The sequence below is a fragment of the Bos taurus genome, chromosome 7 (assembly GCF_002263795.3).
Source record: "Bos taurus isolate L1 Dominette 01449 registration number 42190680 breed Hereford chromosome 7, ARS-UCD2.0, whole genome shotgun sequence".
Classification (NCBI taxonomy): Eukaryota; Metazoa; Chordata; class Mammalia; order Artiodactyla; family Bovidae; genus Bos; species Bos taurus.
The window spans coordinates 85,700,016-85,713,368 of record NC_037334.1 but is presented as its reverse complement, the minus strand read 5'-3'; positions in this window follow the sequence as shown (position 1 = coordinate 85,713,368).

Genomic DNA, 13,353 nt, shown 5'->3' with positions numbered 1-13,353 from the left:
TCCCCCTGGAAATATTTTCTTTAAAATTTGTGATCTCTTAAGGGTATCTTCTAGATTCTCATTTTTCATTACTTAATATTTTTCTTAAATAGATCTCAGTGTCCAAGCATTGGGACTAAAGTTGGAATCTGAATTTCTCTCATCTTAACCATTTATAAGCTGTGGTATCTTAGTGAAATCACTATAATTTAGGGAGTTCATTCTGTCTTTAAAAAAAATAAAATCAATACCCACACAGAAGCTGTCAGAGCTAAAAGAGAAATACAAAGAAATATGCAAATATAAAGAAACATAATTGTAAGTAGTCAATGAATTTGAAGTATTGTTTTAACCAATACTGTAAAACTGTGAACATCAAAGCTACATAGCTTTAAGATTTACCTAGTACTGAAGGCCTAATAATGAAATCTATGAAGTATTACCTCAATATAATTTATGTGCATATTTGGATTGAAATTCATGATAGCAACCTATGTGGGAAAAATATGCTCACTTTTATTCTAAAGTTATAATTTACCTTTTGAAACTTTTGCAGAGAACAGTTTTATATAAGAGACTTGTATACAGATTCACTCTATGAAAAATCAGTGGCTTGAAAATTACATGGTTGAAGGACATATTTTTATTTTTAATAACAGTATATGAATATTGAATATATTTTCCAAAAGTATATATTTATACAGATTAGTTTCTCAAGCTAAGGATGGATATTTGCCATTGAATGGTGTTGAGAGGTGAGGGGTTGGCTATCATTTTTAAACAGCAGAAACCACTGTTATCTGACCTGCCCAGGGTTGTTAAATACTACATGCTCTGCAGTTGATCTCCCTCTCACCACAGGAAATCTTGTTTTCTGTAAAGTTTATACTTGAAGTCCAACAGAAAGTCCAAAATATTTATAGAAAAATGTAGACTCATGAGCAACCAAAATAAACAATATCACTGATAGGAAGTCTCAGTCTTGCCATGACATATATTTCTTGTTGTTGTTGTTGTTTAGTCACAAAGTCATGCCTGACTCTTTTGTGACCCTGTGGACTGTAGCCTGCCAGACTCCTCTTTCCATTTGATTTCCCTGGCAAGACTACTGGAGTGGGTTCCTATTTCCTTCTCCAGGAGAACTTTGCAACCCAGGGATCGAACATATGTCTCCTGCATTGGCAGGCAGATTTTTTAACACTGATTTTTTAGATAGCCTGATGTCTTAGACAATTTGAAGGGCCAAAAGTAGATCATATATGGCTTAGATTTAGATCATGTCAAATATGGTAAAAAGGAAAGTGACTGAGCCACACTGAGAAATCCTTTTGTTGGGCAAATAAGGTAAACATAGAATATGAGAAAAATATAGAACATACTGTTTGATGCTATAAAGATGAGATAAAGTGTGAAGCTATTGCTTGAAATTCCTGGTCAAGGAGCTTCATATCTTGTATTGATCATCACCATTTTGGCTCCTTCTAAACCTTTGCTTCTGAACGGTTCGAGGATTATGGTGACTGTGGCATTGTAGAGGAACTATAGCATTTTAAAAACGATGCTAACAAAATGAACTTTACAATGGGGTTACAGTTAAAGAAGATGTGATCCTTTTTGTAGGAAAATGAGACACACGTAATCATCACAGAAGCAGTAGCTTTTCTGAGACACATCTTGTCTGTCTACATTAGAACAACCTCACATGGCTTAATATTAAAATAAAACTTGATTAGCTGCATGCCAACTCTTGCTAGGCTTGGCTTCTGGCTTGGTACAATCATCCATTCTTTCTTACTGGCTAAAATTCAACCACTTCTTTAGAACAAGTGTAAGTTCTGTTTAATATATTTTCTTAATTCCTTTAAAATATATTGATCATTTTCTTCAGAATAATTAAGCAATTATTATTGTATTGCCAGAACTAATTTATTTTGACTGAGATATATAACTTATATGGGTTTCTCAGATGGCTTCAGAACCCACCTGCCAACGCAGGAGACATGAGAGACAGGGGTTTCATCCGTGGATCATGGATTGGGAAGATCCTCTGGAGGAGGGCATGGCAACCCACTCCAGGATTTTTGCCTGGAGAATCCCATGGACAGAGGAGCCTGGCAGGCTATAGTCCATAGTGTTGCAAAGAATCAGACATGACTGAAGTGACCTAGCATGCACACACACATATCACTTAAATACTGATGTCTTACATTTTTGCCATTCATGAATAATATGAATATGCCATGAGGTAGGGCTTCCCTCATGGCTCAGACAATAAAGAACATGCCTGCAATATGGGAGGGAGACCTGGGTTTAATCCCTGGTTCAAGAAGATCCCCTGGAGAAGGGAATGGCTACCCACTCCAGTATGTTTGCCTGGAGAATTCCATGGACAGGGGTGCCTGGTTGGGTACAGTCCATGGTGCCACAAAGATTCAGGTGCAAGTGAACCACTAATACATTCACACCTTCGGTTTCACCATGAGTTTATACCAGTCCACTTAAGCATTAAGAGCGCTGTACCCAAATTATCTCACTAGCAGTATAGCTTGCTTCCATAGATACACAAAATAACCTTTGTTGAAAGAATAAATTTGTTAATTAATATTAAATGCAAGCTCATGTACCTTGCATTTGTCCCTTTGATTGTGGAATAGGAAAATTTGCCCTTTTGAATTATGAAGTTATACTCCAAGCCTCTGTATTTCTGGTAGTAATTTGTATAACTTCTTTTGATTTTTTTATATAAGAATGTTTTGTTTTTATTTAATATGTTTTCAGATAATGTTTGACCTGTATACTTTACTCCAGTAGCTGATGAGGAACACGGAAGCCTGACATGCGGCAGTACATGGAGTCATAAAGAGTTGGACATGACTGAGTGACTAAACAAATATACTTTGTTAAATATATTTAATTAATCATCTTCTCTTGAAAAAATATTTTAGAATGAATATTCTATATAAAATAAATTGAGACTCCTAATAAAGTAAATAATAAATTGTGTTCTATACTCTTCATAATAAAAAAGTCATAAAATTTGGAGGGAAAAAAGTTATGCACGTCATAGTGCAGACCCACATGATGGGTAATGATTTACGTTTTTCACAATGATTACTTTAACAGTTTTCTATTGCTATGTAATACATTATGTTACAGAAATAGGAAATAATGTTTTAAGTTATAAACCATCAATTAACTTTTCAAAACTAAAAATCAGTTATCCTTGCACTCAGAAATACAAATCAAAATTTTATAAGTTTTCTGAAGCTCAATCTTTGTTAACTGATAATCCTATACTAATAAAAATATTATTTGGAATGTAATCTTAAGTATAGTTATGATGGACATAGTCTCACTGTGTAAAATAAACCATTGATCTTATATTGAGTTTTAGGGAAGAATTTCTGGGGGGTTGTATTTCTTAGAGAGGCTGAAACAGGTTTAGGAAAGCCTTAGAATCATGTTCTCTGTTGATTACAGAGACAAGAGTAAGTTGTCAGCAGTCTTTATACCATGTCTATTGGAGTCGCAAGAGTCAAACAGGATTAACGACTAAACCACCACCACCCCTGGAGTGTTATTGTTCAGTCACTACATCATGTATGACTGTTCGCAACCATATGGACCGCAGCACTCAAGCTTCCCTGTCCTTCATTATCTCCTGGAGTTTGCTCAAACCCTTGGGCATTGAGTCTGTGCTGCTATCCAACCATCTCATCCTTTGTAGCCCCCTTCTCCTGCCCTCAGTCTTTCCCCAGTATCAGGGTCTTTTCAGTGAGTTGTCGTGCCATCAGATGGCCAAAGTATTGGAGCTTCAGCTTCAGCATCAGTCCTTCCAGTGAATATTCAGAATTTATTTCCTTTAGGATTAACTGGTTTCATCTCCTTGCTGTCCAAGGGATTCTCAAAAGTCTTTTCCAGCACCACAATTCAAAAGCATCAATTCTTTGGCACTCAGCCTTCTTTATGTTCCAGCTCTCACATCGTACTTGACTAGTGGAAAAACCATAACTTTGATTATAGTAAGTCTAATGCTTAATACTTATCTTTCAAAGTATAAGACTGTCACTAATAGACTTCCCTTGGAAGTATGCTCACAGAATTGTTGATTGATTAGAGTGGTTTAAAACCAGATTTGAAAAAGTTTAACTCAAATAAGACTACCAGAAACTCTGGAGCTATAACCCAATATTTCCTAAATTCAAACAACAAAATTTAAATAGGAAAACAAATACTGACTACTTCAAAAGTCTGTCTATAATAAGCAGATTGTTTTTATTTTGAGCTTACATACTTCTCTGCAACTCACATATAATATTAAACCTTATTCAGCACGAAGTGCTAGCAGTGATGCCAGCTTTCATCTGATTGGTCAAAAGAAAATCCAGGCTATTTAATTATAAGAAAGTAAAAGCTAGTCCTTTATGTCCCCATGGCAAGGTCCCATTTATTATGTCAGCCAAAATAAAAAATATATTTTTGAAGACACTATAAAGTTATTTAATTCCTATAGGTGGGACCACTGTTTTCAGGTTTCTCTTTCTACATGTTAATACTCCAAAGAAGTCTTGTATCCCTTTGGACTTTCTGTAAGAGAAGAGTTAACTGAAAATGTTGGAGAAGAATATACCCGATAGTGTTTGAATTAATATGTCTGCATAACAATTAGCCTTAGCTATGATTAGAAAATGAAGGAACTATTTATCATACATGATAAACATACACACACTCTAAAAATCCAGGAAATGATAAAAATGTCACTAATTTTAGTGGATCAGTGGAGTATTTTCCCTATATACTGTCACAATAAAATGTTGATGTATATTATACCTTTAAAATATCTGTGTTATCCTTTTTCAGAGCAAAGATATAGGTTTTTTCATGTTTGTATTGTCTACAAGGAATATTGTTATTTGGAACAGTAGTATAATACCAGTTGTACTATTCTTTAAGTTGTCTATAGTAACATAGGTGTGAGAGACGAATTATAGATCTAGTTTTAATGGTCCTTCATAAATTTAAGCGTTATTTGTGGTAACATGATTGTGATAGACTAAGTCATAAATGTATGACTTTAAACAGGAGGAAAAATATGATGAAATGCATAAATAACAGTGTTTAAAGAAAACTGTGATAATCAGAGATTCTAATATTTAGAATAATGTTCTGACAAGTTTGGGAAGAAATAGCCTTATGTATGTTCATGCAGCTACATGCCTGTTTTGAAAATCTGGTAGTCCATGAATATAAATATCAAACAGAATCCTGACCTCTGTAGGAAATTTCTGTCCCTCTTACTGAGAATTAAAAAATATTCTTAATCAAGGCCTGAACTTGATTTTTTTGTTTAGTTGCTAAGTCATATCTGACACTTTGTGACATGCCAGGCTTCTCTGTTCATGGGATTTCTCAGGCAAGAATATTTTAGAGTGGGTTGCCATTTACTTCCTGACCCAGAGGAGAATGAGATTTTCCTGACCAAGAGATTGAACCTATCTCTCCTGCATTGGCAGGTGGGTTCTTTACAACTGAACCACCAGGGAAGCCCAAATTTGATTCTATACTTGGTTTTAAATTTAAAGCATGTAGGACTGCATTCTGGTAAAACACTAATGGTGCTTAATAATTAGTAAGATATATTAAAATTAAATAATTGAAGGTGATGAAAATAAAAATAATGGAGGGGTAAATTGCATCCAATTGTTATGCTAAACAAAAACCAACTAGACTCAGATGCACTTCTGAAAATTATGACTGGTAAACATATTAATCCAGCTGAAATATAAGATTAAGTTGTTTTGCAGCTGTATGTATTTCATTCATAGGAAGTCTTTTTAATTCCTAAATACAGTTAGAATTTCTTAACATAAATGGGAATTTGAAAATGTATCCTATGAGGAAAAGAAATGCTGTTTCCTTAGCAACAAAAATTATGTTCAGAAAACAGTTTAACATATAATAGCCTTATTTCATTTGCTGTCATGCTCATCAGAACTGCATGCTTGAAAAGCTAAATTAGGAAACTTAATTAGAAGAAAGTTGAAATAAATGTTTTTATTCATACAAAATAACTAGGAAAAATATGGCATATTTGTGTGATGAAACTACTGAGCAGCTCCTTGATAGAAGATGCATTACTCTTTTTGAAAAAATGATGTAAGCATATAATAGTCTGTGGCTAACCCATATAAGATAAAGTTAAATTTTAATTTTAGGTAGTTTTTTAAAATTTAAAAAAACTTGAAGAAGACCTTTTTTATAGAAGCCTAACTTTTGGTTTGTTTTATTTCATCCAAATTCATGGGTTAATTATGTCCAGAAATCTCCAAGTATGTGGTCTTTGACCAAATTTGCACACCTATATTTGATTCAACTCGGGAAAGGCAATGGCACCCACTCCAGTACTCTTGCCTGGAAAATTCCATGGATGGAGGAGCCTGGTAGGTTGCAGTCCATGGGGTTGCTAAGAGTCGGACATGATTGAGTGACTTCACTTTCATTTTTCACGTTCATGCATTGGAGAAGGAAATGGCAACCTACTCCAGTGTCCTTGCCTGGAGAATCCCAGGGACAGGGGAGCCTGGTGGGCTGCTGTCTCTGGGATCGCACAGAGTCAGACATGGACTGAAGCGACTTGGCAGCAACAGCAGCATTTGATTCAAATATACTAAATATTAAATTCTAGAGAATTTAAAATTACATCTATACTTACTGTGAATAGAAAACTTAGCTATTTATACTTAACTATGAAAAAAGGAAAGATATACCCATCTGAATGCAGAGTTCCAAAGAATAGCAAGGAGAGAGAAAAAAGCCTTCCTCAGCAATCAGTGCAAAGAAATAGAGGAAAACAACAGAATGGGAAAGACTAGAGATCTCTTCGAGAAAATTAGAGATACCAAGGGAACATTTCGTGGAAAGATGGGCTCAATAAAGAACAGAAATGGTATGGACCTAACAGAAGCAGAAGATATTAAGAAGAGGTGGCAAGAATACACAGAAGAACTGTACAAAAAAGATCTTCACAACCAAGATAATCACGACGGTGTGATAACTCACCTAGAGCCAAATATCCTGGAATGTGAAGTCAAGTGGGCCTTAGAAAGCATCACTATGAACAAAGCTAGTGGAGGTGATGGAATTCCGGTTGAGCTATTTCAAATCCTGAAAGATGATGCTGTGAAAGTGCTGCACTCAATATGCCAGCAAATTTGGAAAACTGGACAGTGGCCACAAGACTGGAAAAGGTCAGTTTTCATTTGAATCCTAAAGAAAGGCAATGCCAAAGAATGCTCAAACTACTGCAAAATTGCACCTATCTCACATGCTAGTAAAGTAATGCTCAAAATTCTCCAAGCCAGGCTTCAGCAATATGTGAATCGTGAACTTCCTGATGAACAAGCTGATTTTAGAAAAGGCAGAGGAACCAGAGATCAAATTGCCAACATCCGCTGGATCATGAAAAAGCAAGAGAGTTCCAGAAAAACATCTATTCCTGCTTAATTGACTATGCCAAAGCCTTTGACTGTGTGGATCACAATAAACTGTGGGAAATTCTGAAAGAGATGGGAATACCAGACCACCTGACCTGCCTCTTGAGAAATATGTATGCAGGTCAGGAAGCAACAGTTTGAACTGGACATGGAACAACAGACTGGTTCCAAATAGGAAAAGGAGTACAACAAGTCTGTATATTGTCACCCTGCTTATCTAACTTATATTCAGTGTATATCATGAGAAACGCTGGACTGGAGGAAACACAAGCTGGAATCAAGATTTCGGGAGAAATATCAATAACCTCAGATATGCAGATGACACCACCCTTATGGCAGAAAGTGAAGAGGAACTAAAAAGCCTCTTGATGAAAGTGAAAGAGGAGAGTGAAAAAGTTGGCTTAAAGCTCAACATTTAGAAAACGAAGATCATGGCATCCGGTCCCATCACTTCATGGGAAATAGATGGGGAAATAGTGGAAGCAGTGTCAGACTTTATTTTTCTGGGCTCCAAAATCACTGCAGATGGTGACTGCAGAAAGACACTTACTCCTTGGAAGGAAAGTTATGACCAACCTAGATAGCATATTCAAAAGCAGAGACATTACTTTGCCAACAAAGGTTTGTCTAGTCAAGACTATGGTTTTTCCTGTGGTCATGTATGGATGTGAGAGTTGGACTGTGAAGAAGGCTGAGCACCGAAGAACTGATGCTTTTGAACTGTGGTGTTGGAGAAGACTCTTGAGAGTCCCTTGGACTGCAAGGACATCCAACCAGTCCATTCTGAAGGAGATCAGGCCTGGGATTTCTTTGGAAGGAATGATGCTAGAGCTGAAACTCCAGTACTTTGGCCACCTCATGCGAAGAGTTGACTCATTGGAAAGACTCTGATGCTGGGAGGGATTGGGGGCATGAGGAGAAGGGGACGACAGAGGATGAGATGGCTGGATGGCATCACTGACTTGATGGATGTGAGCCTCAGTGAACTCTGGGAGTTGGTGATGGACAGGGAGGCCTGGCGTGCTGCGATTCATGGGGTCGCAAAGAGTCGGACACGACTGAACAACTGAGCTGAACTGATGGTTGGCATAAGCTACATGTGGCTATTAAACACTTAAAATGTGACTAGTGTAAATTGAGACAGCCTGTAAGTGAAAATATGAACTTGATTTAAAAATTTAGTGTGAAGAACAAATAATATATAAAATATATGATTAGTATTTCTGTTTATATTTTATATATTCATGAAACACATATATAAATATATTTCTTTTATATGTTCATTTTACATACATATTGTAGCATTTAAATATTGGGTTATGTTGACTATTATTAAAATGAATATCAATGGTCTTTTAAATGTTGTGTCATACATAAATAGGATTTTGATAAATTACAAATATATAAAATTTACACATGTGGCTCAGTTTGTATATCATATTACATTTTTGTTGAATAGCAGTATTCTAAATAGTCTCCTGGGCTTTCCGGGTGGCTCAGTGGTAAAGAACCTGCCTGCAGTGCAGGAGACCCTGACACGCATATTCTAACCCTGGGTTGGAAGATCCTCTAGAAGAGAAAATGGCAACCTACTCAAGTAGTCTTGTCTGGAAAATCCCATGGACAGAGGAGCCTGGTAGGCTACAGTCCACAGGGTCACAAAAGAGTCAGACATGACCGAGTGACTAACAACAGCAATAGGTAGTATCCTATCTAAAATGATTTTTAAAGCAGAGATACATAAGCAAAATAATGACTTCTCCAAAGCTGTCCACATTCTAAACCCTAGAACCAGTGACTATGGCAAAGGGATTTTGAAGATGTTAGTAATGTTAAGGATCTTGATAACTCTTGATTATCAGGGAGATCCCAACATAATGATATGAGTCCATAGAAGGAAGAAAACAGAAGTATTAGTAGACTGCTTGGTGTATGGTAATTAGTTACAGTAGTTATAGAAATCTAATATAAGAGAAAACATTGGCCCTTTTTTTTTTTGCTTTCCTAATATTCAGATATTCATTGGCAGCCTCTTATAATACTTGACTTTTAGTTATATCTTATTCAACACCTTTTAATATATATTCAAATTTATAGTTTTGGTTATTCAACAGAGAGAACAAAGAGTAATCAGAGAAGAAAGAAAAGGTCAAGGGGCAGGAGAGGAGAAGGAAGGAGAGGGAGAACAGGAAGGGGAGGAAGGAGATATGAAGCAAGGAAAGAAAGAAGATAAGGAGAAAAGAAGGAAGGAGAGAGGAGAGGAAGGATGGGAGAAGAGGTTAAGTAGAAAATAAATCTTATACTAGAACAAGAATACAGTACTATCCAGAAATAAACCTCAACATTATATGAGGTTTAACCTAAACTGAGTTTTTAAAAATCTCCGACTTCAGTCAAGTAAATTACTTTTAACTATACATTTGCATTCTCTACTATTCTTGCCTGGGAAATCCCCTGGACAGGGAATTTTGGTGGCTACAGTCCACCAAAGGGCTGCAAAGAGTCAGACACAACTTATAGACTACACCCATACATATTATTACCATGATGTATAATACTCTTTCTGTCTTACCTTTAGGAAAGTATATGTTACACATACTTTAGGACTCAGTTAAGTCTCAGTGGTTTCCTACTCTCTGCAGCCCCATTGAATGCAGCACCCCAGGCTTCCCTGTCAATCACCAACTCCGGGAGCTTACTCAAACTCATGTCTATGGAGTCAGTGATGCCATCCAACAATTGCATCCTCTGTCGTTCCCTTCTCCTCTCACCTTCAATCTTTCCCAGCATCAGGGTCTTTTCCAATGACTACATTCTTCAGGTAGCATCTTATTCAATATCTCATAACATCTAAATGCAATAAATTAACAATTTATTATAATTTTGTTCACTACCAAAAAGGAAAGAAAAGGAATCTATTAGAAATGTAAGAGTCACTGATTATAATATTTTTTAATTTAAAAATATTTTTTGCTTTTTATTCTTTGTCTCTTCCATAAGCAGGCATGCTTCATGAAGGGAAGGGACTTTGTTTTGTTTTGCTATAGTATCTCCAGTGTCTGTAAATAGGGACTATTTTTGAATGGGTGATTCAAATTTCTGCCAAAATCATTTGCTCTCTCCTTTATATACCTATTGAGTAAAGGATTCTTAAAGGAATAAAAGAGCATGCTTTGCAGCAAACATTCATTTATCAGCATATAAGATTTTTTAAAATGGTTTTTGAAGCTCTTGGTTTTAATAAATTCTCAGAGAAATACCCAAGGTATGCGCATAGGCTCAGGGTTTAATCAAGCAGTGAAACCTAGAACCTGAGTAAGCCATTGCTTTTACACATTTTGCAATCCTTCACAGATTGCTTTGGCTTTATTTTACTTTCACTCTCTTCGTGGACAGGAAGAGCACTGATAGCATCTACTGGTGAGTATGTGAGCATCTACTCATGTCCATCCTTGACTGTCATAGACAATGTGGTACTGTGTCACAGCTTTATAAAATTAAAAAAAATCATAACAGAAAGATTGATGGGATAAGCTATAGTTCCTATTGTTGCTGCAGTGCTCAAGGCCCTAATAGTCATCTACTTCCTTAGCACTCATTCTAAACTTCTCTTTCTTGATTATCACTTAAGTTGGTGTTGGTACTTGCCCAAAAGGGAACCAAGGCCTTCATTCCTGAGGAATTTTAACTCTCTGTTTCTGTGAAAATATTCTTTAAGAGATTTGGTAAATTTATGCTTTGTATTACATTGCGGTTGCTTAAATTATATATTCATAATCTATACACAACACTGAAGCACTAAGAGGTACCTTAGTCAATCCTCCTGTACTCTAGATTTAATATTCTAATTATATCACAATGATCAGATCTATTTAGGATGACACGACCAGTCATTTTTCAAGAATAGTAGCTCTTTAATTTGCCTAGCATGGGACTCCTAAATTATTCAGGCAGCACCTGTAGATTTACACATAGTTAAGCCATTCAAGGCAGATTTCCACCCCTTCAGGAAACACTTGGCTTCTAATCCTTCCATCTAAAGTTGTAGAGATGGGAAGCACACGCCTCTAAAAGAGTCTTCATCATGATGGAGAAAGAGGCCATTCCTACTTCTAAACTCTGTTTCCTGAATCTGTGCATTCTGCTCATTGGGGACACATTATTTGATGGCTATCAACGCAACATATGGGCTTCCCACATGTTTGATCATAGTGGGATCAATGCAGTAGAGACAGGTTTGATCCCTGGGCCAGGAAGATACGCTGGAGAAGGAAATGGCAACCCGTTCCAGTATTCTTGCCTGGGAAATCACATGGACAGAGGATCTTGGTGGGCTATAGTCCACAGGTCACAAGAAGACTCAGACATGACTTAGTGACTAAACAAAAACAAGACAACAACAAAAAGTATATACTATATATAGAACCACAGACTGGCTGGGGTTTATCCCTAAGCTGAAACATTAGCTGCATCAAAGAAATAATTCTAACACTTTGTTAGGATAGCAATTTCCAGGTGATTTGTTATATGATTTGACCAAAAGGTATTTTAGTTATATATCTGATGTCACAAATCCTGTGATGAAAAGCGAGTCCCTTGATCTAAGGTGATGTTGTAAGTAATAACATATTAATAAATCAGATGTTGTGAGCATATAGTAGTGGTTCTGGCCAAGGGCCTGTTGCTGGTTAATATCAATGTCTGGCATATGTATTATCTCTCCATAAGGGTATTATGCTTCCTCTCTTGAGTAGAAATTATGCAGTTTAATCAACTTGTTCAAAGTGGCAGCATAGTGTCCTCAAGCTTGGGCCACATGCCAAGAGCTTAGCTTCAGTATCTGTATTTGACTGCTCATTAAGCAACAGCAATAGATAGATGAGTCCTAGCACTGGGCCTGTCAGAACCTACATCTTGCCATCAGATTACTATAGCTATTGGTCTCTTATGTTCCCACTGGTGATAGAAAAAAAGAGAACAGAATAGTTAGTTTTCACTGTGAAAGTCGTTCTGTATTTTTGGTTGTTTAGTATCTTATATGCGGAGGATGTGAGAGATGATGATTCACATATTTTGTATCTGTTTTTATGAATGCCTTTTCACCTTTTACCCAATATTCCAATTCCAACCAAAATTTCCAGGACTCTATATATATATATATATTCCTATATAAGACCATACCTATTTTCACATAAAATTTATAACTTGGAATACTGCTTAAATATCCATTCACTGGAATAATTCTCTTTAACCACTTCTTTAAGGCCAAACTGTGTTATGGTAGCTTTCAGTTACTGTTACTGTTTCATTAACATATTGATCAGAATCATCTCTGAACAAAGCCTTCACATTTTCCTCTTCTGTCAGCTGGTCATAGCAATCATCTCCACTCTCAAAAAAGTTATAGATGTGAACTTAGGGAGAGGTATTATGTCAGTAAATAAAAGTATTGAATAACAAGTGACAAAGAGATCTAGATCTCCTCTTGTGTTCTTTACATTTCATTAGACCTGAATTCAGATATATCAATCATATTTTATGATATGGTGGATCAGACACTACCTACTTCATGATATGTATGTCTGGTGATACAGACACTTGATATACCATTGTTTCTTTTTCAGTACTTCCTTGTGTAAATAGACAAGAAGATACAAGTGGGCTTCCTTGTGTCTTGTGTTGAGATTCTCCTACAAGGGATTTCCAGAGGCTCAGCATACTACATTTGATTTCTGCTATAGTAGATGAAGATGGCCCTCGTATTTATTGTCTCTTATCTACTTTGCAACCACATAAAAGTTACTTTTTAAAATTCATGTAACAGGTAAATCTATATTAACTAACATTATTCCCATATCCAATATCACTTTACTCTTCATTT